Source organism: Nomascus leucogenys, chromosome 1a (genome assembly GCF_006542625.1).
Source record: "Nomascus leucogenys isolate Asia chromosome 1a, Asia_NLE_v1, whole genome shotgun sequence".
Lineage (NCBI taxonomy): Eukaryota > Metazoa > Chordata > Mammalia > Primates > Hylobatidae > Nomascus > Nomascus leucogenys.
Window position 1 is genome coordinate 3,566,628 of NC_044381.1, and position 26,686 is coordinate 3,593,313.

The following is a 26,686-nucleotide window of genomic DNA, read 5'->3' on the forward strand; positions in this document are numbered from 1 at the left end:
GGCCACAAAGATTTTCTTTGATTTTTTTTCCTAGAAATTTTATGCTTTTAGGTTTTATATTTTAATCTATGATTTCTTTTAAGTTTTGTAGATGCTATGAGATATAGATTAAAGTTTATTTTTAAAAATCACATACTGATCTCCAATGATTCCAGCATTTTTGAAAGACTAACTCTTCTACATTGAATTATCTGCAACTGCCAAAAACCAATTGACCACGTATGTTAGGGTCTGTTTTTGATCTAATCCATCCTATTGACCTACACATCTACCCTTTCATGAGTACTGCACAGCCTCAATTACTGTAGTTTTATAGTAAGTAATGAAATCAGGTAGCTATTACCCTTCATCTTTTTCAGAAAACTTCCCACCATCTAAAATTATCCTATGCGCTTAGCTTCTTTTTTTTTTTTAATTCCTTTTTAGATAGGAACTTGCTTTGCCACCCAGGCTGGAGTGCAGTGGTATGATCAGGGCTCACTGCAGCCTCAATCTCCCAGGCTCAAGTGATTTTCCCACCTCAGCCTCCTGAGTAGCTGGGACTACAAGTGTGCACCACTATGCCTGGCAGGGATTTTTTGTTTGTTTTTTGTTTTGGTAGAGATGGGGTCTTGCCATATTGCCCAGGCTGGTCTCAAACTCCTGAAATCAAGCGATTCTCCCACTTTGGCATCCCAAAATGCTGGGATTACAGGCATCAGCCACCTTGCCCAGCCTACTTTTTAAAAAAATTTCTGTTGGGAGACATCAAACCATGAGACTCTCTAGAACCATGGGACCAGGGAGTTTGTACCTATCTCATTCTCTGTTCTACTCCAGCACCAAGAACGGTACCTAACACACCATAATTGTTTAATAAATTGTTTGAAAGAAAGAAGGGATGTTAAGAAATACTTAAGTTGAGGAAATTAAGCGAACTTAATATTTTGGAAAAGGAAGGATCAAATTGTTTTGTGAGAGCTATTAATATAATAATAGAGGTTTGCTGTGGTGCTAGCCTGGAAGATTAAATGCTCTTTTGGCCACGATATTTTGATCATAAGCTTACTTTTTTTAGGACCCATGAGGAGCTCTTTGGGGCCACATTCATTCACTCATTCATCAAACATTTATCCAGCACCTTTTTGTAACACTGTGTTACAAAGGGCAGTAGACAAGGTCTTCTGTTCAAAGCATTAGGGGTCCCAGACAAGTTAAACAATAACTGAGACCAACCTCATCCAGATGCCATAAAAGTGATGTTTGTGCAGGGGTCTTTGAGTGATGTTGGAGAGGCATCTAACTCAGCCTTGGGAAAAGCTTTGCAGAAGAGGCCATGCTTGATGAAGTTTTCAAGTTTCAACAGGAAACTTTGAGCCCCACCTTCCCTTCAAATGGGTCACTCTGTAACAATGTACCACACGTTTCTTCTTGTGTTCTAAAGCACCTCCAGCTGTTTCTGGATTTGGGTCACTGGCTGTGGCTGTTTTACAGATTAACTCTGCAACTCTGCAACTCTGCTCTAGGTCTCCCGCTAAATGCTCCCTTAGCACCCTTTCGCTCTCCTTCATATCACTTATTGCAACTATGATAATTAATTATGCATCAAGCTATCTGATGCCTACTTCCCTCCCACTACGGTATGAGTTTCCTGGAGGTAGGGATTGAATCTGTCCCAATCTGCTGCATTTCTGCTGCCTGACATAGTGAGTGACCCAGTCACTGAATGATGAAGCACTAGTCTCAAAGCTCTTGTAAAATCTGCCAGGTTACCTGAGAGCTTGTCCTCTCTGATGAAGTGTTGTTGTCCTCTTGCTCAGTTTTAGGAACATCTGTTAGCTTTTCTTTTACTTTCAAATCACTTTAAAATAATTAATTTTCAAAATAAAGTTTTCCACCCCACCAAGGAAAAATAGAAGCTTTCACATTATATGCAATGGTGGATGTTTGTGCCTTTAGTAATAAATTCGCTGATCTTGAGATGTTTCTAGTATGTCAGTGACTCCCAGATGGTATGCTCCTGCATATCAGTAGTGTTTATAGTGCCTTAAAAATGGTAGAACAAAAAACAAATGGAGAAAAAGTTATTTTGGTGCTAAATTACCAACAATTCCTCTGGGTAACACAATTTATTTTAGTTCTTCCCAACACACACACATGCTCCCTCTCAGATGCTGTAATAGCAAACTGGCATTGAACTGGGAGTGGGAGTGGTTTGGAGAAGGGCATTACCATTGTTGAACACTTAATTGAGCACCTACTGTATGCTAAGCACTTTTCTAATATTCTGTCATTTAGTCCCCATGTCCACTGAGGATGCTGATGTCTAGACATCAGGAAAGAGATGGTGAAGAAATATAGTCAAGATCTGGAATTCTCGGGGAATTAAGCACCCTCCTCTGCTTCTGTCTGTCCGCTGCTGAGTAACAGGCAAAGGAAAAGGAAAGTCATGTGCCCTTCGCTCAACAGCCAGTCTGTTTTGACTGGGCTGTGGCCATCTTGAATTATCCTCAGACCTTACAATCTCTCGCTATGACCTTGTGGTCACTGTTTGTGCCTTCACTCGAGGCAGGTGTTGGCCCTGGCCAGGATCTCTCTGGGTGGTTTTTTGGTAAAAGCCTTGTTCTTGAGGTGGGACTCAAGAGTTAGTAGTTTACGTGGTTCTTGTATTTAAAGTGCGAGTTTTCTAAAACCTTCTAAGTAGTCACGTTCTTTTTCAAATCCCAAAGGATTCTGTTTGGCATAAACTACAAATCATCATCTATTTACCATATTGAGAGAGTTGGAAAGCAGAGAACAGGAAGAAAAGGGAGGAAGAAAGAAAATGAGCATTTATTGAGCACTAATTCTGTGAACTGTTAGGTACTTGAGCATGTTATGTAAATTCTTGCAATCCTAGTGAGGTATATGCTTTTTATCTCATTATACAAATAAAAACACTGAGGCCTACGTAGGTTAAATAATTTGCCTCAAATTGGTCTGCATGTTAGTGAGTAGTCACCTTGTTCTCTCTGAGGCCCAAACCTGTGCCCTTTGCTTTACATGGCATGATTGTGTTAAGGACGGATGAAAGCAAGGACACCTCCCTTCCCTCAGAATTAAAGACGTGATCTGTATCTCTAATGGGCAATGAGTTTCAAAGATTCATGCCATATGTGACAACTGGTACACAATGTATTACATTGTAGCTTTGCCCTTTTTTTCTCTCCTGCTTCAAGGTCAAAATCTCTCATTTTCTTATCTCTGCTAAAGAATTATTGGTTTGGTTTCCTGAGTTTCCTCTTTGCTTCAAGTTTTTCAATACTACAGAGATATGACGCTTTGACTAATAGCCTTTGGGAGACATTGTAATATGAGGAAAAGGCCTCTTTTTAATAAGGAAATCATAGTAACAGTGTCCAGTGGTTTTATTTGTGTGGCTGATTTCATGTGTGGATTTTTAATTGGCTCATAGTTGAACAGGTGTCTAAGGATGGGGAGTTTTTTTCTGAAAACAATTGTTGTATTCATCTCATTGTGGCAAGTTCCTTGTATCAGATGAAATCTGCATAGCTCTTAAAGAGAGGAATGTCCTGACTTATGTGAGCTACACATCTGATGAGTCTCAAAAAAAGTAACTTAAACGAATTCATGTTTTAGGTGTATTGAAATAACTGCTGCATAAAGTGAATGAAAGTCAGATTATCTTTGAATCCCACATTTTACAGATGAGAAAACCAAATGCCAGGGAAAGAAACTGGCTTTGCCTGAGGTTACACAGCTCATTATAGCTCAGCTGGAGGACTGAGCTCACTTGGAACTGGAGGACATGATAGCTCACTTTGTAGGACTCTCTAGTGCCTTTGTTTCATATCAGATTATTGTGTATTGAATTCTATTTAAGGGATCATAAAACATTCAGCTCCATACAGGTGCCAAGTCTCCTCAGAGAGGAAGAGAACTAGTAGATACTTTCTTTTCATCTTAGGAAATATAGAGTAATTCTGCACCTCTTTACCTGGTCATGGAGTGATTGAGATTTTATAAACATAGGTGTAAAATGCATGGGAAGATTTCTTACCTAAAGAAAGGATTCTTTAAGTCGAGGATGTTCTCAGATCTGAAGCCTGTTTGGTTCACCATCGCCACGATCTGAATGTCATAGCTCTGTCTGCATTATAGAGAAAAACATCCCACAAGACTGGTCAGCTACTCATGTACATATAAGGCATCTTCCATATACACCTACTTCATAAGGGTTTTCAGAGTAGGTGTTTGGCATCTTATATATGTACATGTGCATTTATCTGGAAGCCATTAATATTTGTAGAGGCAATTCAAAGTCTTGTTTATTCATTAGAAGAGTTTGGTAGCTATAATTTCTTGATCTAAAGATTACAAAGGTAATGGTACTCCTGGTTGATCAAAGCACATTTTTGCGGGGGGGTGGAGTAGGGAAGCTTTATCAACATCAATGACAGAAAATGGCTGTAAGTAACAGAGATGCTTTATATGTCATCATTGAAGTTCCAAAACAATCTCAATCATGGAAGGATTGGGTGAGCTAAAATTTCAAACTGATGTAAAACAGCTAATAGCAAACAGATGTGATTGATTTTAAGCGGCCTCAGATGAAGTCTCACGCAATTACAGTGAGAGGAATTGGCTGTTAAGAATAAATAACATTCCTGGTGACTAGCCTGAAGGAGTTATGTTTGTATGATTTTATTAGTCATTCTTAATTATATATTTCTGATGATTATAAAAATGTTACATATTCACTGTAGAAAAACAGAGAAAAATGTAAGGAAAATAAAATAAAATAATCCATAATAATGATTCTTTCAGCTATTTTATTTTCCTTCTATTTTTCTCTCTGTATACTTATAGATGTAAATGTTTAACAAAATGATGCTTAAGTATTGCTTTATATATTCCTTCTTTTATTTGACATAAGCACGTGTTTATCCTGTATCATAATTCTTGAAAATGTATTTTTCAATTCTATGAATTACATAATTCATCTGAATTATATGAATATATAGCTCTAATAATTTCCCATGGCTGAATATTTATATTTTTATAATATATTATTACTTACAATAACAAACACTGAATTTTTTACAGAAACGTGGTAAAGGACATTCTTGCAATACATCTTTATGTCCTACATACAATTATTTACTGGAATAAACTAGAGGTAGACTCACCAGCCTAAAGCATATCCATGTATTTAAAATTCCCAAAACTAACTGCTAAAATATCTTCCAGAAAGAGTACCAAATTACTTCCTCACCTACAAAGCATGTAAGTGCTATTTTTTTTAAGAGACAGCTCTCACTCTTTCTCAGGCTGGAGTGCAGCGGCATGATTACAGCTCACTGCGGTCTCAAACTCCTGGGCTCACGTGATCTTCGCACCTAACCTGCCCAATAGATAGGACTATAGGCACTTGCCACCACGTCTGGTTAATTTTTATTATGTTTTGTAGAGACAGGTCTACCCATGTTGCCCAGGCTGGTTTTGAACTCCTGGCCTCAGGCAATCCTCTTGCCCGAGGTTCCCCAAAACATTGGGACTACAGGTGTGAGTCATCATGCCCAATGTGAAAGTGCTAATTTTATTATGCCTTTCCAAATCCGTAATATTTAAATATTTGGAGTTAAAATATAGATTTTCAATTTCCTGGATTATTAAGCTTCTTTTTTAAATGTCAGAAATTAATGAGTGATATAAAGTCCTCTATCCCCACTTCCACACTGTCATTGCCAACAGAAGCCTGAGTAGCCTTAAATATGATGTAATATCCTGTGAAACCAATAACTCAAGTTCTGGATTTTATTGGGCCAGGCAAACTAGGAAGAAAACATAGCTACGACATGTTTAAAAATCAAGACTATATCCTTTGATCCCTTTTTAACTCAGCTAATTGGCTCAGAACATTGTTTTAAAATTTTTCTTCCATGATAACTACATCCAGTACTTTACTACATTTGTGATACCTGAAGGTAGATTCAAGGGGAACTAGATATTGTGACAATGAGCTCCTTAGGAGAGGTTCAAACCTTGCTGGAATCATAGAAAGACTGAGATATCAGCCTGGTGAATAAGTCAGGGAGAGACACGTCTACACTTTTTGCCAAATGAAAGACGTCTTAATAATGTCTGAAGTAATTAACATAGAACTCCAAGTAGGAACTGAGTATTCTGACGTACGAGTGGATGTGTGTATTTATGGACGCACATATGAACCAGGTTAGTCACAAGAACTGCATGGTTCTTGTTGTGGTTGGGATGAACAATCAATAGATTTTTGTTATGGGGTCTTCAGCAAGGCTCTTTTTCAGAACAGGATGTATGATAATGTAGCTACTTCGCACTCACTTTTTACAACCCATTCCTCTTTGCCCACTGTCAAAATCCTATCTTCTCTGCTGGAAGGAAAAAGAGGGAGCAGTTTGGGGTCAGTCTGGGCAGTGAAAAGCTGAGATTTGTGGTTAAATCCCTTCAGTGTGTGGCAGGGGAGAAAGAGGGGTGCAGGGAAAGAATAGTCAGGTACACTGATTTGATAGCGATTCACCTGACCAAGGAGAATGTGTCCTCATTTAAAATTTTGGGAAAATAATATACTGTAGTAGCAGTGTCATGCTAATGCCAAGATACCCAGAAGGTCAACTCCAAACTCAACAATTAAAGTGCAATGTTTATGGAATGTTTCTAAAGCAGCCAATAATGAATAATCTAAGACTGTGTCTACAGAACTTTTAACAACTATTAGTTGTTTTGAACTAGTTATTTGGCAATGTGCATTTTTTAAAACCCTAGTTCTTTGCCACACTTAGTTATTTTAAACTGTATAGAGGCAGAGCTGGTGGGTTAAGTGGGAACATATCTTAGTTCAAGGATTGAATACAAAACCATCACTTTGTATACCAGCATTTCTTTTGCAATATCCAAGAATAAATTGGAAACTTGGGAACAACATATGCAGAAAATGTCTTTCCAAAGAGTATGGTATTTCATGATAATTTCCTCTTACAGAAGACAGAAGATGAAATAGTGGGATAGGCTTAGTTCTGACCATCAGAGAATAATGGGATGGAAAAATAAGTGGCAGGAAGCTTGGGAAAAAATTACCCAAGTCACTGAGGATTCACTGATACATAAAGAAATGAAAGCCTCTGCAGGCATGGACTCTAGACGAGTGTTCTTCAGAGGGGTTGAGTTTTTCACCAGAGAGAACGTGGGATGACACATTGGAGTGTAGAAGAAAATGCTGCACTATTATTTTAAAATTTTTTATTAGTTATGGTGGATTGAATTGTGTCCTTCCAAAACATATGCTCAAGGCCTAACTACCACTACCTGTGAATGTTACCTTGTTTGGAAATAGGGTTTTGCACCTGTAACCAAGTTCACATGAGGCCATACTGAATTTGAGTAGATTCCAAATTCCATGACTGTCCTCATAAGAAGAGGAGAGGACACAGAGATACATGCAGGGAAGGCAGCCATGTGAAGACAGAAGCAGAGACTGGAGCCATGCAGCTCCAAGGAATCCCAGGGACTGCAAGGCACCATAAGAAGCTGAAAAGCAAAGGGCAGCTTCTTCCTTTCAGCTTTCAGAGGAAATGTGGCCCTGCTGACACTTTACAGAATTTCTGTCAAAAATTCAGTGTTTATTATTATAAGTAATAATACATTATAAAAATATGAATATTCAACAATGGGAAATTATTAAATAGTGCTATATATTCATATAATGCCATTGAAAACTACATTTTCAAGAATTATGATATAGGATAGACACTTGCTTATCTCAAATAAAAGAAGGAATATATGAAGCAATACTTAAGCATCATTTTGTTAAACATTTACATCTATAAGTATACAGAGAGAAAAAAATAGAATACTCTGTAACAGCTGAAATAATCTACCATCATTATGGTTAGATTCAATAAGACTCTAATCACATTTAAAATAATATGGTGCAACATTAGTCAGTAAATACCAGCCATGTGATGGGCACACGGGTCAAACCTAGAAGAATATGAGTAACATTGTAGAGCAAAAAAAATGTCATCTAAAGCTGCACTAGCACATTCTATTACTTTACTGTGCCGAGTAATGCACAACAGTTTCTTCCATAATTCCTTCTGATGCAGGTAAACACATATATAACTATGGAGAGGTTTTATTTTATGTGATGTCCAAGGTAAAGCAGTTTAACAATGACCATTAGAAATAGCAATGATTGCAATGATGCTTCCTATGCTTTAATTCTTTGATCAGCATTTCTTCTAGGTTTATAAACTACAAAGCTCATCAAACTCTCTCGAAACCAAATCCCTCGGCAAATCTGGGTATAGCAGGCCTTCACAGGGATCCAAAAATTTTAAATAATGTTTCAAAATATTTTGGTATAAGTGGCTGAGCTAGATCCAACAATCAGCCTATATTTATTCTTCAATGCATCCTTTCGATTTCTATTTTTGTATGTCTTACAAAATATATATGAGTTTCTATATATGCATATGTACACATAGATCTGTCTATGCATGCATGCATATATATATGTGGATAGGTATATATAGCATGTCTGTATACATCTGTGTGTGTGTGTGTGTGGGTGGGTGTGTAGTTAGAGAGAAACTACTTAGTTCTGGGCTTTCTATTATTATTGCTGCAGTACATGCACATAATTAGAAGATAAATACTGGTATATTGGGGAAGACATACATAAAGTGTTTTTATTCATAGGTGCAGATGATCAAAAATTTTAAAGACCACTTCTATGAACTTTCAGGATATAAATTTCATAAAGTTAATGAAAACACTAGGTTCTACTTTATTGCCAGAGCAATAAAATGAATGACAGCTCCAGAATGATGGGAGACTGTCAAAAATAAAATGTTAACAGTACAATCAAAAATGGGCCTGATGGGGAAGAAAAGGGCAGTTATTGTCACACCTGTGAGGTTGCATAGGGAGCTCTCCTAGGAGTTCAGAGTTTAAAAGAATATTTGACAATAAGGGAGGGGGAGATTCTATCCAGAGCAGTACAAAGGGACAGCACCTTACTGAAAAAGAATGAAAACACTGACATTCACGAAGTGCAGAGGCTTTTAGAAAATACCAAGGAAGACAAGGATTTCAAACCCAAAATATCTGAAGAGATACATTAAGAATAAGGATGAGAATAAGGGAAGGGGAATTGGAACGAAGATACTGTGGGCTTACTGTGTGTTAATCACAAATACTATCTTCTCTCTTTTAATATTTGTAAAAGTTTGGTGAGACAATGATTACAAATACAACTTTATAGGTGATGGATGAGGTGAGGAAACTCGGATGCTGGATTCATTAACTTGCCCAAGATCACTCCAGTACCAACCAGTATACAGAAGACACCGAACAGAACTAGGACATAGCAGACTCCAAACCCTGGTCTCTCTACTACATAAGGGGGCTAACCTAATAAGATTAAAAACTTCCTCCCTTCCTTTCTTCCTTTGCAAAGCATTACATGGTCATATTTTAGCTGCTTCGTTCAATTGTGCTAGACTAACTTCTTAATGAGAGACGGATATCAGCTCATGACACCTTCGCTCAGTAATTCCACAATATTTCTGGGTCTCTGAATTACATTAAGTAAAGAGCGATACACCATAGAATAAGACTCAGTCTCTCTTCTCAGGCAGTTCACATATAGCAAATTACAGCAATAAGTGGGTCCTCTAACAGAGGTATTACAGGGCTGTAGGAGCCATGGGCATATGTGTGAAGTAGATGGTTTGCCTCCTTCTTACCTATTAGGGGAAATGAAGAAAGAAGGGTAGAAAAAATATTACCCATAAGGATGAAACACAAGGTGTGTCAGAAGAAAAGTGACAGAAGAATAAGATGATTTAAATTCACTCACAAAATTATACACTAAGAAATTGTAAAAATATAAATATCTGAAAGAAAAAGAATGTTATCCTGGTTTGCAAAAAGCAGAAAAGGCAAAGTCCAAAATTCCAGGCAGATGTTGGCTATTGCTCCTTTGCACTTTTCTTTTTTTCTTTTTCTTTCTTTCTTTCTTTTTTTTTTTTAGAACTGGTCATTAAACAGATGGTTTATAAGGATTGAGAAAGAAAGTAGTAACTTTCAGGATGAACATGGCATAAGTCAGCATTTTCTACTTTTCCTTCTGGAAGCTGTCCAAAAACAAGAATCGAAATATTTTGCAGATGGCAAACCTCATTTTCTATAACACTAGGAGAAGGAGATAATCTAGTCTTTGACATATATGTAAGGGCTATAAAAGCAGTCAAGATTGGTTATTAGCCATGTGGGAGAAGGTACAAAAGAAGTGCAAAGAGGGACAAAAGAGCCCAGGGGCAGCACATCTTAGCAACTGAAGATTAGAAGCATTTTTCTGAAATGCAAAAGGTATATTCCTTGTTTGTAACATCTTGTGCGGGAATTGGGGTGAGCAGAGCTTTGGACAGAAATGCTCCTGGAACTGGAGCATGGTGGAACTACCTAAAGAATACAAGAGGAGCCATTCTTTCAGGAAGCAGTGTGATTCTGTGGCAACCTAGAAGGAGAAAAAGTTTGAGTTGAGAAAAACTGATAGAATGAAAACTGTCACATCCTCTTCTGCCACAGAAACTTCCTCCTGTAAATAGCTGCCCAGAAAAGTCCTATAATTTGATGAACCATAATAACATCAAAACAACAAGTGAGAGAGAGGTAATCACTATATTTTGTCACAATTTTTAAAACACAATGAAGACTTCACCACTATGGAGGAAGCAATAACTTTCATGAAGGAAGATCATGATGCAGACGGAGGAGAACAAGAAGGATCTTGATGTGCAGATATGGAAATGTCTTTGAGATGTATTGTTGAGAAAGGACATAGAAAACAGACACAGAATGTTACTATTTAGGTAAAAAAGCAGTGAGGGGGAAATAAATAAGAAAGTAGATTCTTACCTTTACAGTGTTTTGTAATTTTATATCTAAAATGAAACTCTGAGAGGATATGCAAGAAATAAATAACAGAGGCTACATGATGGGGGAAGGGGAGGGGCACAAATGAGGTTAAGGAAATAGAAAGTCATGATAATTAGAGATCTAGCTCAGTTTCACTATAATAAAAGCTATGTCCAATTAGTTTCATTTCCTTTTTATTGTCAGAGTTATTGGACTGGGCTATGAGAGTAAAGTCAGAAATTAAGCTTATTTAGACATCATATTCCAGAAAGGTCATATCATATTTCCTTCTGGCCTAGATGGAGAAATGTGGGCTGGGAATGAATACAGGTGAGTGGATTTTGAGCTACTTCCATGACCAAAGCCAAAAGTTGTGAAGAAAGCTGGATACATGCAAACTTTGAAGGAAGAGTACATCCTTGGCCTTTTTCTACTTAATATTTTTTAAATAAAAATTTGCCTATTAAATCTATACAAGATAAAATGGTAGAAATCACTAATATGCTAAAAAAAATTAAAAGAAATAATCCACTGGCTCTAGTAAAGATACAAAAACAGTAGAGAATTGAATGAGTGGAATAAATACAAAAACCTGTACGGAAGTTGAAAAAGACCAGCTGCATACTAGGAAAAGGGAGAAATGTGATTTAAAAGTCAATCATGCAAAAATACACTTCTTGTGTTTAATTGACTATACACTCAAGTAAAATGGATCCCAAACTTAAAAATATATTATTATGATTTAAAACAGAAATAGTCACTATTGCTCTGATCCCAGCATTTATCAGAACACATATGCTGTTGTCCTGTAATTAATTCTGAAGAAATGTTTTAAAAGGGGACATTGATAACCAGAGTATTTCAGAGGGGATTACTTAGAATTTCAAACTATTTCAAAATCACTCTTATACGAGGGAGGAGTTGAGGATGTTAGCTTAAAGACAGGTAGGCTAGAAGGACATTTGGTAAAACTCTCCAAATATTTGAACAATTGCCATTTAGAGCTTAGAACCAACCTACTTTGTTCGAGTTCAGAAACACAACTAAGATCAATAAGTAGAATCTATAGAAAGTAAGATATGGAATCAACAGCAAGGATAATTTGTTAATAATTGCAGATGTTGAAAATGGGAGACATTAATAGCCAAGGACTATACGAAGAGTGACTTAACCTTACCAAAAATTAAATGCAAACCAAACAATAAGATGCTACTGTAAAAAAATATTTTTGGGTGTATCAGACTGACACAAATCATAGAGATGGATAACATGAAGTTTAGGAAAAGATATAGAGAAATGAACATGCTTATTTATTGCTGGCACAAGGGGAAATTGGTGCAACCATTGAGAAAAGTAATATCTACCAGAGCATAACATGTACATACTCTGTGATTCAGCATTTCCATTTCTAGGCATCTCATTTGAAAACACTCATGTCACCGTGCACACTGTGTGTTCCAAGATGTTTACTGCAGAATTTTTTGCAATGCCAAAATAACTGAAAGCAACCTGAATCAGTCAATCAGAGATTTTTTTAAAAAAAAACATTATAGTATATCCATGCTCTGGACTATTATGCGTGTATTAAAAAGAACAAAAAAGATCTATCGGTGCAGATTCAGGACTTATTACTAAGTAAAAATTAAGTTGCGGACTTCTAGTATAACTTGTACAAACAAGCCCCACCATGATGTTATTCGTTGGCACGTCACGGAAAAATCACCTGAAAGTATACAAATCAAACTGTCACATCAGGTGTGGGGTGAGGTGTGGGAGTGGAAAAGGACTCTATACACTTTTGTAGCTTTGAATTATGTGTGAGTACGTTAGGTTTTTGTAATTAAAGAAAGAAAGACTTTAAAAATGAAAGGGTCAATTTGTGAGGTGGTGAGCTCTTTGTCACAGGAGTATTCAAGCACAGGCGTTTTTCTGCTTAATAGTTTTGAAATAAAAATTTGACTATTACATCTGCAAAAGATAAAATAGAAGGAAGAGTGTGAGGTAGTGAGAAAAGAAAGTTGAATAAGATGACCTCTGAGTACCCTTGATACCCTGAAGGTCTTGGAACCACTTCTCTACTCTTCTGTCCTCTAATTCACACAGCAGAGTTCCAACAAGGTGAAATAGGACATTGAAAAATGAGAGATAAATCAAGGTAAATCTTGCAGATAACTCAGGAAATCCATTACCACAGAGTCCTTCCTGACACTATATACTGCCTCTGGAATGCTTTTCTCCCCTGTATACAGATCAATTTTATTGTACTAAATTTGGGGGTATGTGGCAAGATCGATGTAAGTCAGTCCAGGAAGCTGACAAACACCTGATCATGCAGGCCTTGGCAAGTGCTCCTGTGAGCTGCTGGATTTCCTTCCTTCCTCCATGATCAGGTGGAGAACACTGCTCTTAAGTTATCTGAAGCTCCTCTTCCTTACCACACGCAGTGCTCAGGCAGGCCTCTGGAAAGCTTGCTGTCCATTTGTAGGTGCTGGAGTCTCAGGGGCCTGCCAGCTTCCTCCTGCTCCCAGACCTCAATGCCCAGGAAACAGAGGTGAAAGCACATCTGTATTTTCCTGCTTATCGTTTATTGGCTACAAACAGCACTTTCCCTGACAGTGTCTCCCCTTTCTTGGCAAAGAGAGGAGTCTGCAGGAGGCACCGCAGCTGGTACCAATGAGTCAGAGGCTCAGCTGGGGCTGTTGACAGCCAAACAGTTACCCTGTAGGGCAAGAAAAGAGATAAAAGCCAATCACACGCCAGACCCACATTAATGGGTTGGATTGGAGACTAAGGTTGATAGTGGTTTTCGTTCTTTTGACTCATAGAGCCCTATGATGAGAAGGATAGCTCAATTTATGGAGCAGGTCAGGCACGGTGGCTCACGGCTGTATAATCCCAGCACTTTGGGAAGCCAAGGCGGGTGGATCACAAGGTCAGGAGATCGAGACCAGCCTGGCCAATATGATGAAACCCCATCTCTACTAAAAATACAAAAATTAGACGGACATGGTGGCAGGCCCCTGTAGTCCCAGCTACTCGGGAGGTTGAGGCGGGAGAATAGCTTGAACCTGGGAGGCAGAGCTTGCAGTGACTGAGATCGCACCACTGCACTCCAGCCTGGGAGGCAGAGTAAGACTCTGTCTCAAAAAATAAAAAATTATGGAGCAAGTAACCACCTGTTGAGTACTGAATTAAGAGTTTCTGTATATAATTTTAGTAAATCTATACAATCGTCCTGTGAAGTATGCCAAGAGAGGTTAAACAATTTGCTCGACATCACACAGGACAACTGGAGCGCCATGCTTCAAACTCATAGACTCGGCCACCATGGCAACCTGCATTTCTGAATCAAAGCTCATTAGAGGACCAATAAGTAACAAGGTTAAATCAGAAGCTGATTTGCTTGAATAGTGTAGCAAAGGGAGATGTCTGGAGTCTGGTCTCCTACCGACTCCTGCCAACCTGTTCAGGGGTCTTGAAGGGGCTTCTGGAAGCAAGAAAAACTACTAGAGCAGATGACCTCTACCATGCTTCCAGCTCAGACGTCCTGTGTATGTCTGCCTGAATGTTAAATTGAGTTTCCTCATTTCATACAAAAAAGTGAGAAAGTCTTGCTGTGCTTCTACACCAAGATCACCTGTCCAGTGGTTGGGCAGTGGTTGCTGGCTGGAGGGGAGCAAGGGGCACATTTAGCATGGGGAAAATTCCTAGAGGGTTAATTTTGACTTGAAGATTTGGGGAAAAATTTTATGTAATTTAGCTGCCTAAGAATATAAATGACTTTGACATCAAAATATACTGAGATGTAATATAGAATAGAATGCAAATCTTCCTTCCCTTTCTTCTTCTTTTTTCTTTTTGAAACAGGGTAGAAACCCTGTTTCGAAGCCTGTTTTTCTGTTGCCCAGGGGCTCAAGTTATCCTCCCACCTCAGCCTCCTGAGTAGCTGGCACTACAGGCATTCACCACCACACCCAGCTAATTTTTAAAAAAATTTTTGCGAGATAGGGTCTCACTATGTTGCCCAAGTTGGCCCACAAATTTTCTACATATTTTTTTTTTTAAAGATAAAGCATTTCACTTCAAAGACACTTCCCCCTTGAGGTAGGCCACTTCAAGCTTGTCTCTCTCACCCTTGCAGGACCAAATTCATTTACATGGGTTATTACAGAGAGGAGCAAATGTATGTATTCTTAGAACAAACATGTTCATATGGAGTCAAGATGATTTGTGCCTCATTTTATTTTTTTCAGATTGTCAGCTCTGACAAGGTTTCCAGGGGTCCCCTCTCTTGAGTCTTCCCCCAGGCCCCCAAGCTGTATTACAGCCTCATGGGCATTTCTAGGCAGGTACAATGAAAAGCCTGGGCATTCTCACCAGGAATGGAGGAAAGTACACGGTAAACATTTTCCTCCACTTGGGCATGTGGCCCAGACCAGATTTCTTTGCTAGTTGGAACATACTAGAAGGGCTGGGAAGAGAGTAGGGCAGTCAGGAAGAGAACAGAGATTTGGGGGCCATGGAGTGGTGCAGCCCACAGGAGGAACTCCACACAGTGACAGCCAATGTGTAGGTAGTCTTTCCCCTCTTTTCCCTGCAACTTTCAAACCTCTGCAGTAGGAAGGTGCACAGATAGTGAAGTTTCCTAATGTTGCAACCAGCATTAGTAATACACACCTGCCTGATCGTCAAAGGACTCCAGAGTATAAACCAAAATCAGGAAAAATATAATTCAAGGTATCACCCAGATACAAGAGATTGTATAACCAGGTGTGTCAGAAACAAAAGCAAAGGCTTGGGGTACCACCCGATCGATTCTATTAAAGACAAAGAAGTTTCAAAAAACACAAACCCTCTCTCACTCCTCCAAAGCTCAATCCATTTGGCTTAAGAGGCTTTGCATAGTTTAGTTAGAGTTGATATGACACACAGAAAAGCATCTCATTTTCACTTTTTCCTAAAATCTAAAATTAACATTAACATCTGTGTTTATTTCCTTGAAAATTGGAGAAACAAGAATTAGTGTCATTGAAATCAATTATTAAACACTTTAAAATTGTGATTACAAACAGTAGATAGCATGGGGTAGAGCAGACTGAGAAAATGTTGGTGGGGGGTGTACATACAGAGATCCAACAAATGCCACATCAAACCAGAACGCCAGGCCATGGATGAGCCCAGACTGTGCCATCTGAAACACAAAGGGAATTTCTACTCTGTAAGGAAATAAAATGATGAAAGACTTGAAATTATTTTGTTGTTGTTGACAGATGTAATAGATGTATTTGTGAGGTCAGTAGGAATATTTTCTTTCTCTCTTGGGCACTTTTGCCTTGGCAGCAAAGTTCTCTCAGTGTGTGATTAATGCTTGGGTGATGCTGCACATTTGAGAAGCTTACTTCTTGACAAAACCCTTCAAGAACCACGCTACCCTGCTGCAATGACCTGGAACTGCATAGGGTGAATGTAACATCTGGAGCTGGGTGTGACTAGAGAAGGGGAGGATGACGCAGGACACAGAGGGCAGCCATCCTTCAAGAAGCCAAAGCACGGGCAGGGACAGTTCCCCTACACAGCTGCTGAAAGGGAAAGGTTGTTCAGGCCTCTAAAAATAGACTGGAGCACAAAGGAAAGAAACATCGAGCTGAGAAGGTCATCCTCATAGTTCATTTCTTTTTGTGGGAGGCAATTTAACTTCCAGTAGGCTATAACAAGAGTCATGCAGAAGTGGCTATGGTTTATGCCAAATGCAGAATAAGCAGGAATAGAAAGAATATTGGGAAATATACAATGCAGTCTAGATGCTGGACCTATTTTAGCTGCGGAACCTTGGAAGGTCACTTAAATTCCCGAAACTTGGTATCTGCATTTGTTGAAGGGTGACAAAATCTCTCTGCTACTTTCCTCATAATGTTCTTCTGTATGTTAAATGGAAACACATGTATATAAGTGTTCTTTGCAAACTTTAGAGTGATTCATAATTAAAAGGTGATATTATTGGCTCATTGCTGGGGCTGTATCATTCCAAGGAGTTGGATTTTCTGAAGTGCTTTAGAAGTTTTCAAAGAAGGTTGTATGTTATCTGTATTCATGGTGTCCCCAAAGACTTAACTTCCTTCACTCTGCTGAAAATAAAATATTTCTAGAGTTTTCCATTGCACTTGGCACATTGAATTTATTAGTCTTGACTGTTATTATTTCTTTCAATGTTTTGCATCTCCTTAGATACACTATGAGCTCTTGAAGAATAGAGACTTTAAAAATTACTTTCCACACATGTGCTAGCACCACCACAGTACCTGGCACATACTAGGATCACCATAAACATTTGCTGAATTGATGCATAAATGAATGAATGACATCAGTGGAAAACCCACATAGACATAATTTTCAAAATATTCCCTAGGATTCAGGAGGTAGTTCAGAGCAATAAATAAAGCTAATCAAAGTTGATTTTGTCTGGATCTTTGATAGTTATTAAAGTCGTTTGCAAATGCCATTTCCCTTGCTCTGAGCATATGGTAAGATTGCAGTTTTCCACCCACTTGAGCTCAGGTACTGCCACGTGATTTGCTTCAACTGATCAAATGTGAACGGAAGTGACTTGTGCCATTTCCAGGCAGAAGATTTCATTGTCCTTGCATACTTTGACACACTCATTCTTTCTCGTCAGTGACCAGCATCATTTCAGATAGAAGCTGCTGCACTGGCCCAATTACTGGTGTGGGTAATGCATGGTAGAGATAAAGGTGGTGCATGATGGATACATCGTGCAGAAAACAAGACACCTATGTTATTAGAAGCCACTGAGGTTTCTTTTTGTTACTGCAGCATGTTCTGGCCTATCCTAACATCCAGGACACCCTTTGTGCATCATGATGTCAAGTTGGATGATTTTTTCATTAGCCAGATGCACCTTCTAAATTCTCACCCTTGCTTCCTCAGTAGCTCCAGGCAAACAACCACCTGGCTAAGTCTTAACTTTCTTGTCCAGAAAACAAATATGACTATTAATCTTCTAAGGGAGAAAAAGACAAAATATTAGTGAAAGATCACCTCAAAGGGATTCATACCACCATCTAAAAAAATGGAGCCAAGTCAAGGTAGGAATCCTCATTTCAGAGTCTTTTCAAATGGAGGGGAAGAGGACACAAATGAACATTTATTGAGTGCCCTCTTTAGAAATCAGCTGGTGCCTCTAAAACACTTAGCACAGTACCTAGTGTGTAGAAAGCACTTAACAAGTTGTAGCTCTTTACTTAATACATTCACTGGCCTAAGTGCATTCACATATATGCTGTCACTTTAGAGGTACAAAGCAGAGTGGCTAGAAGCACAGACTTTGGGGCCTTCTGAAAGGTTTAAATCCTAGTTCTAATATACTTTTTAATTCTGTGACTTTATGCAACATATCATTCCACTTTGCCTCATATGTGTCATCTATAAAATGGGGATAATATCCTAGGAAGGAGACATCATTATCTTTATTTAGCAATAAATGAAGCTAATATTGACACATTATTCCCATATGTGACCAGTATCTAAAATCTCTCCCCTGTGTGAGTAGCAAAAGTCTGCAATGAAGTTTTGTGGGTGGGAGATGCAGAGGGAAGATTTTAAACATCAAGAGCAACACTGGTTTGCACAAACCCGTGTAGATCTTCCTCTTCTGCATCCATAAAGTTTACTGTGTATTTGACTGTTGCGCCATCGAAATCCTAACCTCAAATGTGTCCTTGGGGGAAAAAATCAAAGATGTTACCTTTCTGCCAAGATAAACTGAGCTCAAGGAAATTCGCAGTTTAGCTTTTCTCCTGTAATTTTAAGTCATCAGGAGTTGGGATTTAGAAAGCATGAGCTTAATGAGAATAACGTTAACAATAAAAACATTTATGAGTACCTACTATGTTAAGCACTGAGTGCTTTTCGTGCTTTACTAAGTGCTAAGGGCTTTACTAGGATATATCATTTACTCTTTAAAAATCTCTGGAGCAGGCATTTGGGGTGGGTGTGTGTGTGTGTGTGTGTGTGTGTGTTTTCGGACTATCCAGAATTTATTTAGCAGTGCAGATTTATCTCTTCTCCACATTCTGTCCAAAAAGTTCCATGTGAACTTAGTCTACCCTCAGTAACAGGTGTGGCACATGACCCGACTGGCAAGTCAAAGCGCTACTTTTCCCCTGAAGACAGTGATTGGTCCATGGATGAGCACATAATCCAAGGTAGGATAACCTAACTAAACTACCTCAACTAAATCTGGAGCTTTTGGCTTAAGTTATTAGGAAAAGGCAGGCTTTCCTGTGGAATTTAGAGTCATAAGAATCAAGGCTGGAGTTTCTGTAGCCATCTTGCTACTATGAAGGGAAAGTCTGTCTAGGAAAAGAGTTAAATCAGAGGAAGTGGAGATAAGCGACAAGGATAGAAAAATCACAACCTGGTGACATTTTTGGAGCTCCTGCAACAGGTCCTAGAGGCAAACTCTGTCTCCAGGCTTTATAATTTTTGAAAGACAGTCATTCAATTTTAGCTTAAGCCAATTTGATTTTTCTTCCACTTACAACTGAAAGAATTTCAGATGATGAAAACTTAAAGTTTTCCAAGGTTATACGGCAAAATGGGGCCATGGCTGAAATTTAAATCTGATTAACGGCAAAGCTCCTGTCCTAAGCTGTTATATGATGCTCGCTCTTCTATTATGTTTTGGGCCACTAGAATGAATGGGAGGATGTGAATTATTGAACAAATGTAAGGGCTGAATTGTGTATGGGGTGGGTCAGGGCAGTGGGGAACTGGAAGTTACTTACTGAAAGGTGGTTTAAAAACTCCCTTGCTTTCAACAGTATCGTTGTCTGATGATTTTCTTAATTGATGGCGGAGATTAGAGCTAGAAGACTTGAAAACACAGTGCTCTAGGGAACTATTTCTCCTATTCTGTGATGGCTTAGCACAGAACCTGGCAGCACAGTGCATGCCAGTGAATGAGCGAGTGAATGAATGAATCAATATATAAACATGGGAGAAAGCCTGCAAAGAGAGCACACTTACTACTATTGGCTGCCTGAAGTATTCATCCACTACGGCACCCCAGAGACTGGACAGATTGACTCCATAGAAACACTGCTGGTACCTAAAATAGCACAAAAAATCACCATGCATCTTGTCTGTCATCTGAGTCCCCAGGCCCTCCATAGCTGTTATGTGCTTTGAGGCTGCCTCATGGGTCCTCTGCGTTAGCCCTTGGGAGAATGTTTGCACATGTGAAGGGCAGCTGGTCTATAGGGTGTGGCAAGAAATTCTCTCTAGAAAATTTGCAGACCTGTATTTGACCTGGGGTGGGGAGAGAAAGAAGGGGAAATGAAGTTGAGTTGAAATAAATTGGGCTCACCCCGTAATCCCAGCACTTTGGGAGGCTGAGGTGGGAGGATCACCTGAGCTCAGGAGTTCAAGAAAAGCCTGGGAAACATGGTGAAACCTCATCTTTACTAAAATTACAAAAATTAGCCACGCGTGGTGGCAGGCACCTATAGTCCCAGCTACTTGGGAGGCTGAGGCAGGAGAATCACTTGAACCTGGGAGGCAGAGGTTGTAGTGAGCCAAGATCATGCCACGGCACTCCAGCATGGGTGACAGAGTGAGATCATGTTTCTAAATAAGTAAATAAATAAATAAACTTGTAAGGAGATTGTCAAGAAGGATATTTGCGGGCAGGAAGGCCTTTGAGCTCCTACCCTTGATCTCCCCCGACAGGTGGCCCCCCAACTCTGTGCTGTGCTGTCCAAGTGCTGAAATGCAGTTTCCTTGGTCCTCTCACTATCCCAACCAAGAGCACGACTTTAGATCTCCAAAGCCTCTTGACACTCCTGCTGTTTAAGAAAATAGATTTTCCTTCTCTGTTCTTCCCTAGCCACTGGCTGGTGCCTTCATGATGGCATTTGTTGTGATAGCTGACACCAGGCAGAAAGTCACAAGTGAGCAGGGGAGGTATCAGTTGGTGATCTGGAGCCAGCTCATAACAGCTTATCAGAGCGCACTGTGCACATTTCTTCCCAATTCCATGGTCAGTGACATCTGAACCATAGAAACTGACAAAGATTACAAATCATGTTTCCACCCTTCCCCCCACCAAGACAGCCAGATATAATGTGTTTACCAGCACACCACTGGCTCTGTTTTATTAGGCCGGTGCAAAAGTGATCGTGGTTTTTGCCATTAATAGCAAAAACCGCAATTACTTTTGCACCAACCTAATACCTTTATGTATCCACTGCAATATAGAGTGTGCCTGGAGCATAGCAGGTATTTCATATCAGCTTGGCTAATGGCCTTGAAAATTTACAAAAGCAATCTAGGGTATGAAATCGGAGTAGTTTTGATTCTAGTTCTGCCACTGACTAGCTGTGTGATCCAAACAAGTCATTTGAACTCTGTGCCCCAGTTTCCTTATGCCTAAAATGGACATAGTTATAAGCTTGCTTTATAGGGTTCTTATGAGGGTTAAGTGAGTTAATTTTTAAAAAGCACTTTGAATGATTCCTGGCATTTTGTTACTACTAGATAAATGTTAGCTAGTATGCCCTGAATGTACCTTCTCAGATCAGCACTGGGCACTAGGGAAGTGCTGTCCAATCTGACTGTGCTAAGGGTTTACTTGGGGGAACCTGTTAAGAATTCAGATTCCCAGGCCCAAACTCCAGAAAGGCTTGGCAACCTTATCACTAGAGGTTGAAAGCCTGTATCCCTCATTAAGATTCCCTAATAAGGGTGTGTTTTGTATGTGCTATATAGTCTGTGAATCAAATGGGGACTCAATTCATCAGTCCTCACCCACCCCAAACCCAATACCCACCAGCCTGTAGGGAAGAAAGAAAAAAACAAAACACGGAAACATGGAATAAACATAAAAAATTGGAGTGCAGTTAGATTTTGTTGAAAGGATCATCCAAAGTGAGGCTCTAAATCAAAATTCAAAGCCTCAAATGCGCTCACAGGCAGCAGTGAGGAGAGCAGCCTGGTGTCATTAGTCAGCAGCCAGTCCTCAACATGCAAGCCAAACTTGAGCCCCATTGAACACTCACACATTCTTACAGGGATTGTACCATTTCTCACCTCTGAGCTTTTAGTTGTTTTCCCCTCTACCCGGAATGCCCCTTTTCGTTTTTTGCCCTAATTCCTGTTCAGTCTTTAAGACTTGGCTCACTGTTTGTCTGTTATTCGTGTATAGGAATGCTTGAGATTTTTGCACATTGATTTTGTTCCTGAGACTTTGCTGAAGTTGCTTATCAGCTTAAGGAGATTTTGGGCTGAAATGATGGGGTTTTCTAAATATACAATCATGTCATCTGCAAACAGAGACAATTTGAAGTCCTCTTTTCCTAACTGAATACCCTTTATTTCTTTCTCTTGCCTGATTGCCCTGGCCACAACTTCCAATACTATGTTGAATAGGAGTGGTGAGAAAGGGCATTCTTGTCTTGTGCTGGTTTTCGAAGGGAATGGCCCATTCAGTATGGTATTGGCTGTGGGTCTGTCATAAATATCTCTTATTATTTTGAGATACGTTCCATCAATACCTAGTTTATTAAGAGTTTTTAGCATGAAGGGCTGTTGAATTTTGTCAAACTCCCATTCACAATTGCTACAAAGAGAATAAAATACCTAGGAATACAACTTATAAGGGATGTGAAGGACCTCTTCAAGGAGAACAACAAACCTCTGCTCAAGGGAATAAGAGAGGACACAAACAAATGGAAAAACATTCCATGCCCATGGATAGGAAAAGTCAATATGGTGAAAACGGCCATGGTGCCAAAAGTAATTTATAGACTCAATGCTATCACCATCAAACTACCATTGACTTTCTTCACAGAATTGGAAAAAAACTACTTTAAATGTCATATGGAACCAAAAAGGAGCCTGCATAGCCAAGACAATCATAAGCAAAAAGAACAAAGCTGGGGACATCACGCTACCTGACTTCAAACTATACTACAAAGCTACAGTAACCAAAATAGCATGGTACTAGCACCAAAACAGACATATAGACCAATGGAACAGAACAGAGGCCTCAGAAATAACACCACACAACTACAACTATCTGATCTTTGACAAACCTGACAAAAACAAGCAATGGGGAAAGGATTCCCTATTTAATAAATGTTGAGAGAACTGGCTAGCCATATGCAGAAAGCTGAAACTGGATCCCTTCCTTACACCTTACATGAAAATTAACTCAAGATGGATTAAAGACTTAAACACAAGACCTAAAACCATAAAAATCCTAGAAGAAAACCTAGGCAATACCATTCAGCACACAGGCATGGGCAAAGACTTCATGACTAAAACACCAAAAGCAATTGCAACAAAAGCCAAAATTGACAAATCAGATCTAATTAAACTAAAGAGCTTCTGCACAGCAAATCAAACTATCATCAGAGTGAACAGGCTACCTACAGAATGGAAGAAAATGTTTGCAATCTATCTATCTGACAAAAGGCTAATATTCAGAATTTACAAAGAACTTAAATAAATTAAAAAGAAAAAAAAACAACCCCATCAAAAAGTGGGTGAAGGATCTGAACAGACACTTCTCAAAAGAAGACATTTATGCAGCCAACAAAGATATGAAAAAAAGCTCATCATCACTGGTCACTAGAGAAATGCAAATCAATACCACAATGAGATACTATCTCATGCCTGTTAAAATGGTGATCATTAAAAAGTCAGGAAACAACAGATGATGGAGGGGATGTGGAGAAATAGAAATGCTTTTCCACTATTGGTGGGAGTGTAAATTGGTTCAAACATTGTGAAAGACAGTATTGCGATTCCTCAAGGGTCTAGAACTAGAAATACCATTTGACCCAGCAATCCCATTACTGGGTATATACCCAAAGGATTACAAACCATTCTACTCTAAAGACACATGCACACGCATGTTTATTGTGGCACTGTTCACAATAGCAAAGACTTGGAACCAACCCAAATGCCCATCAGTGATAGACTAGATAAAGAAAATGTGACACATATACACCACGGAATACTATGCATCCATAAAAAAAGGATGAATTCATGTCCTTTGCAGGGACATGGATGAAGCTGGAAACCATCATTCTCAGCAAACTAACACAAGAACAGGAAACCAAACACCGCATGTTCTCATAAGTGCGAGTTGGACAATGAGAACACATGGTCACAGGGAGGGGAACATCACACACAGGAGCCTGTCAGGGAGTAGGAGGTAGGGGAAGGGATAGCATTAGGAGAAATATCTAATGTAGAAGATGATGGGGGTTGATGGGTGCAGCAAATCACCATGGTACATGTATAACTATGTAACAAACCTGCATGTTCTGCACATGTACCCCAGAACTTAAAGTATAATAAAAAAAAGATTGTGCTCAAATATTTCCATTTAAGAATGCAAAACGTTGTGTTACAATTAAGTATCTACGCTTCATTCACTTAAAAGCAGGAGAATTATCTTATTCATCAGTGTATACTTAACACTTAGCATGGGGCCAGGAATATTGTTAGGGTGAAAAAGATCTGTCTACATTTATTTATTTAATGAATAAATTAATCAGTGAGTGAACTGGAGGGCCTGGTACTCTAAAGGGCCCTATATGTGGGTGCAGGCATCAACGACAATGAAGAGGAAATGGGAAAAGTCGTTTGTCCATGTTTCTTCAGCTTCATCACTCAGTTCCTAATCTTCTGCTTCTACCAAGGGCCAGAGCCAAGATGGTTCACTGGTAAAGCCAAATAGTGCTTCACATCATGTTATTAATACATATATTGAAAACAAGCCTGCTATAATCCTAGAAAATGTTTGGAAATAGAACACTGTAGATTTAAATGGCTTTTTTAAAACAGTTAGAATGAGAATGGGAGTGTTCTTGTGGAAATAATCATGTCACAACAGCCTATTATTAGGTTAATGCAAAAGGAGTTGCAGTTTTTGCCATTACTTTTGCACCAAACTTATATTTGAAGGAGGGAGGGAGAAAAGGAGAGATGAAGCAAAGAATGAAAGGAGGAGAGGGAGGGGGAGAAGGAGGGAGAAACAGAAAGAAAATTTTTCAATAGCTTAGAAAACTATGGTTTTTAGAATTTATTGGAAAATTTTTAAAAAGTGCTGATGCCTCTGAATTGTGATGCATTTGATCTAGGGATAACCCTAGTGCCTGTTTATTTCCATAGCTAAACAGGTGATTCTAAAGTGCAACCAGGGTTGGGTACTAAGTTAGTTGTTCTAGATTCTTGGCCAAAAAGATTCTTGGCCATAAAGAAAACCCCAAGGGCAAAGATAGTCCTCCACGTGGCATGACTGAGTTGAAAACTTCTCTCTATCCACTGAAAACCACCTCAGCTCTCAAACAGGATGATGTGTCTGTGCCATTCGCTTTGCATGTTCAGTACCAATTAAAACCCAGCAGCCACAAACAGTGTGGTGCAGATGGGCACCATTTCTGGGGCAGATGGAAAGCTGTGGGCAAAGAGCCCACTGCCTGGGTTTTAAAAAAATTTTTGGCTGGACCATATTTCTTATTTCTAATTCTTAGAAATTTTAAATATCCTTCTGCAATGCATCATAAAATAATTAAAGCAGATAAAATCTGGCATCTCTCTGGGTCTGAGATACATTGTGTGTGTCAGGGGGTCGGGGAGATTGATCAGGCAACTAATCTGTTGAATGGGGAGCTAGGGATAGTTTCCAGTGTTTTCATCAGCTGTGGCTTCTATTTTCTAAGTTAATTTAGGGTGTCTTTATGAGCACATAAGAGAAACAGTCTGGGTGTTTTTTCTCCTGAGTTCACATTCCCAATTTCTACCATTCTTCATGTGGGAAATCCTTCACATTTACCAACACCACAACCACAGTGCATGCAACATCTGGAAAGGCCTGAAAATACAGTTCATATAAATCAGACACTTTGAGAAGAATCTTTTGTCTTTATTCTATTCTGAAAAAAAAGAGCTACTCATCCCCATTAAGAAGTTTTCTTCCTTTGAAAAAAGAGAAGAAGGAAGGTAGAAAGATAAACGACAGAGAGAGAGAAGTGGGATGGTGTTGGGGGTGGGGAATACAGGTTGTGCTGTTTGACAGTTAAGCAACTTTCGTGTCTTAATGTGCTGTGTTCTACCAGAATTAACAACCAAGGGTACACTAACCTGATGGGAGACATATGTAACTCCAAGAACTAGGAAACAAAAGCAAAGATTCAAAAATGTCACTACAGCCACAAAGAGTGTTGAAAATGTGGCATAACAGTATAGTTGGGAGTTCCTAACAGGAGAAGGGTGTGTGTCTAGGAATAAATTGCATCTTTGATTTCTTATATGTTCCTTATATACAGCAGGACTTGAGGCTTAGTTGTTTTTGACAAATTTCTTTTAAAATTAAATTCTATATGGTTATTTTATGTGTTAATTGTGGCAAAAACACTTATCATAAAATCTACTCTCTTACAAATCTTCGAGGGTACATTATTTTTGACTAAAGGTACAACGTTGTACAGCAGAGCTCTACTTATTTATCTTGTTTGACTAAAACTTTATACTCATTGGTTAGTAATGCTCCATGTTTCCCCCAGCTGCTGGTAATCACCATTCCACTCTTTGAGTCTATAAACTTGGCTACTTTAAATACCTCATATACAGGGGATCAAGCAGTAGTTGTCTTTCTGTGACTGGCTTATTTCATTTAGCATAATGTCCTCAAGGTTCATCTATATTATCACATATT

At 39.0% G+C, this 26,686-nt stretch overlaps 1 pseudogene; it reads right to left on the minus strand.

The window, feature by feature from the left end:
• Nucleotides 1–4,035: 4,035 nt before the first annotated feature.
• LOC100602888 overlaps nucleotides 4,036–26,686 on the minus strand; it is a 152,836-nt pseudogene continuing 130,185 nt past the window's right edge.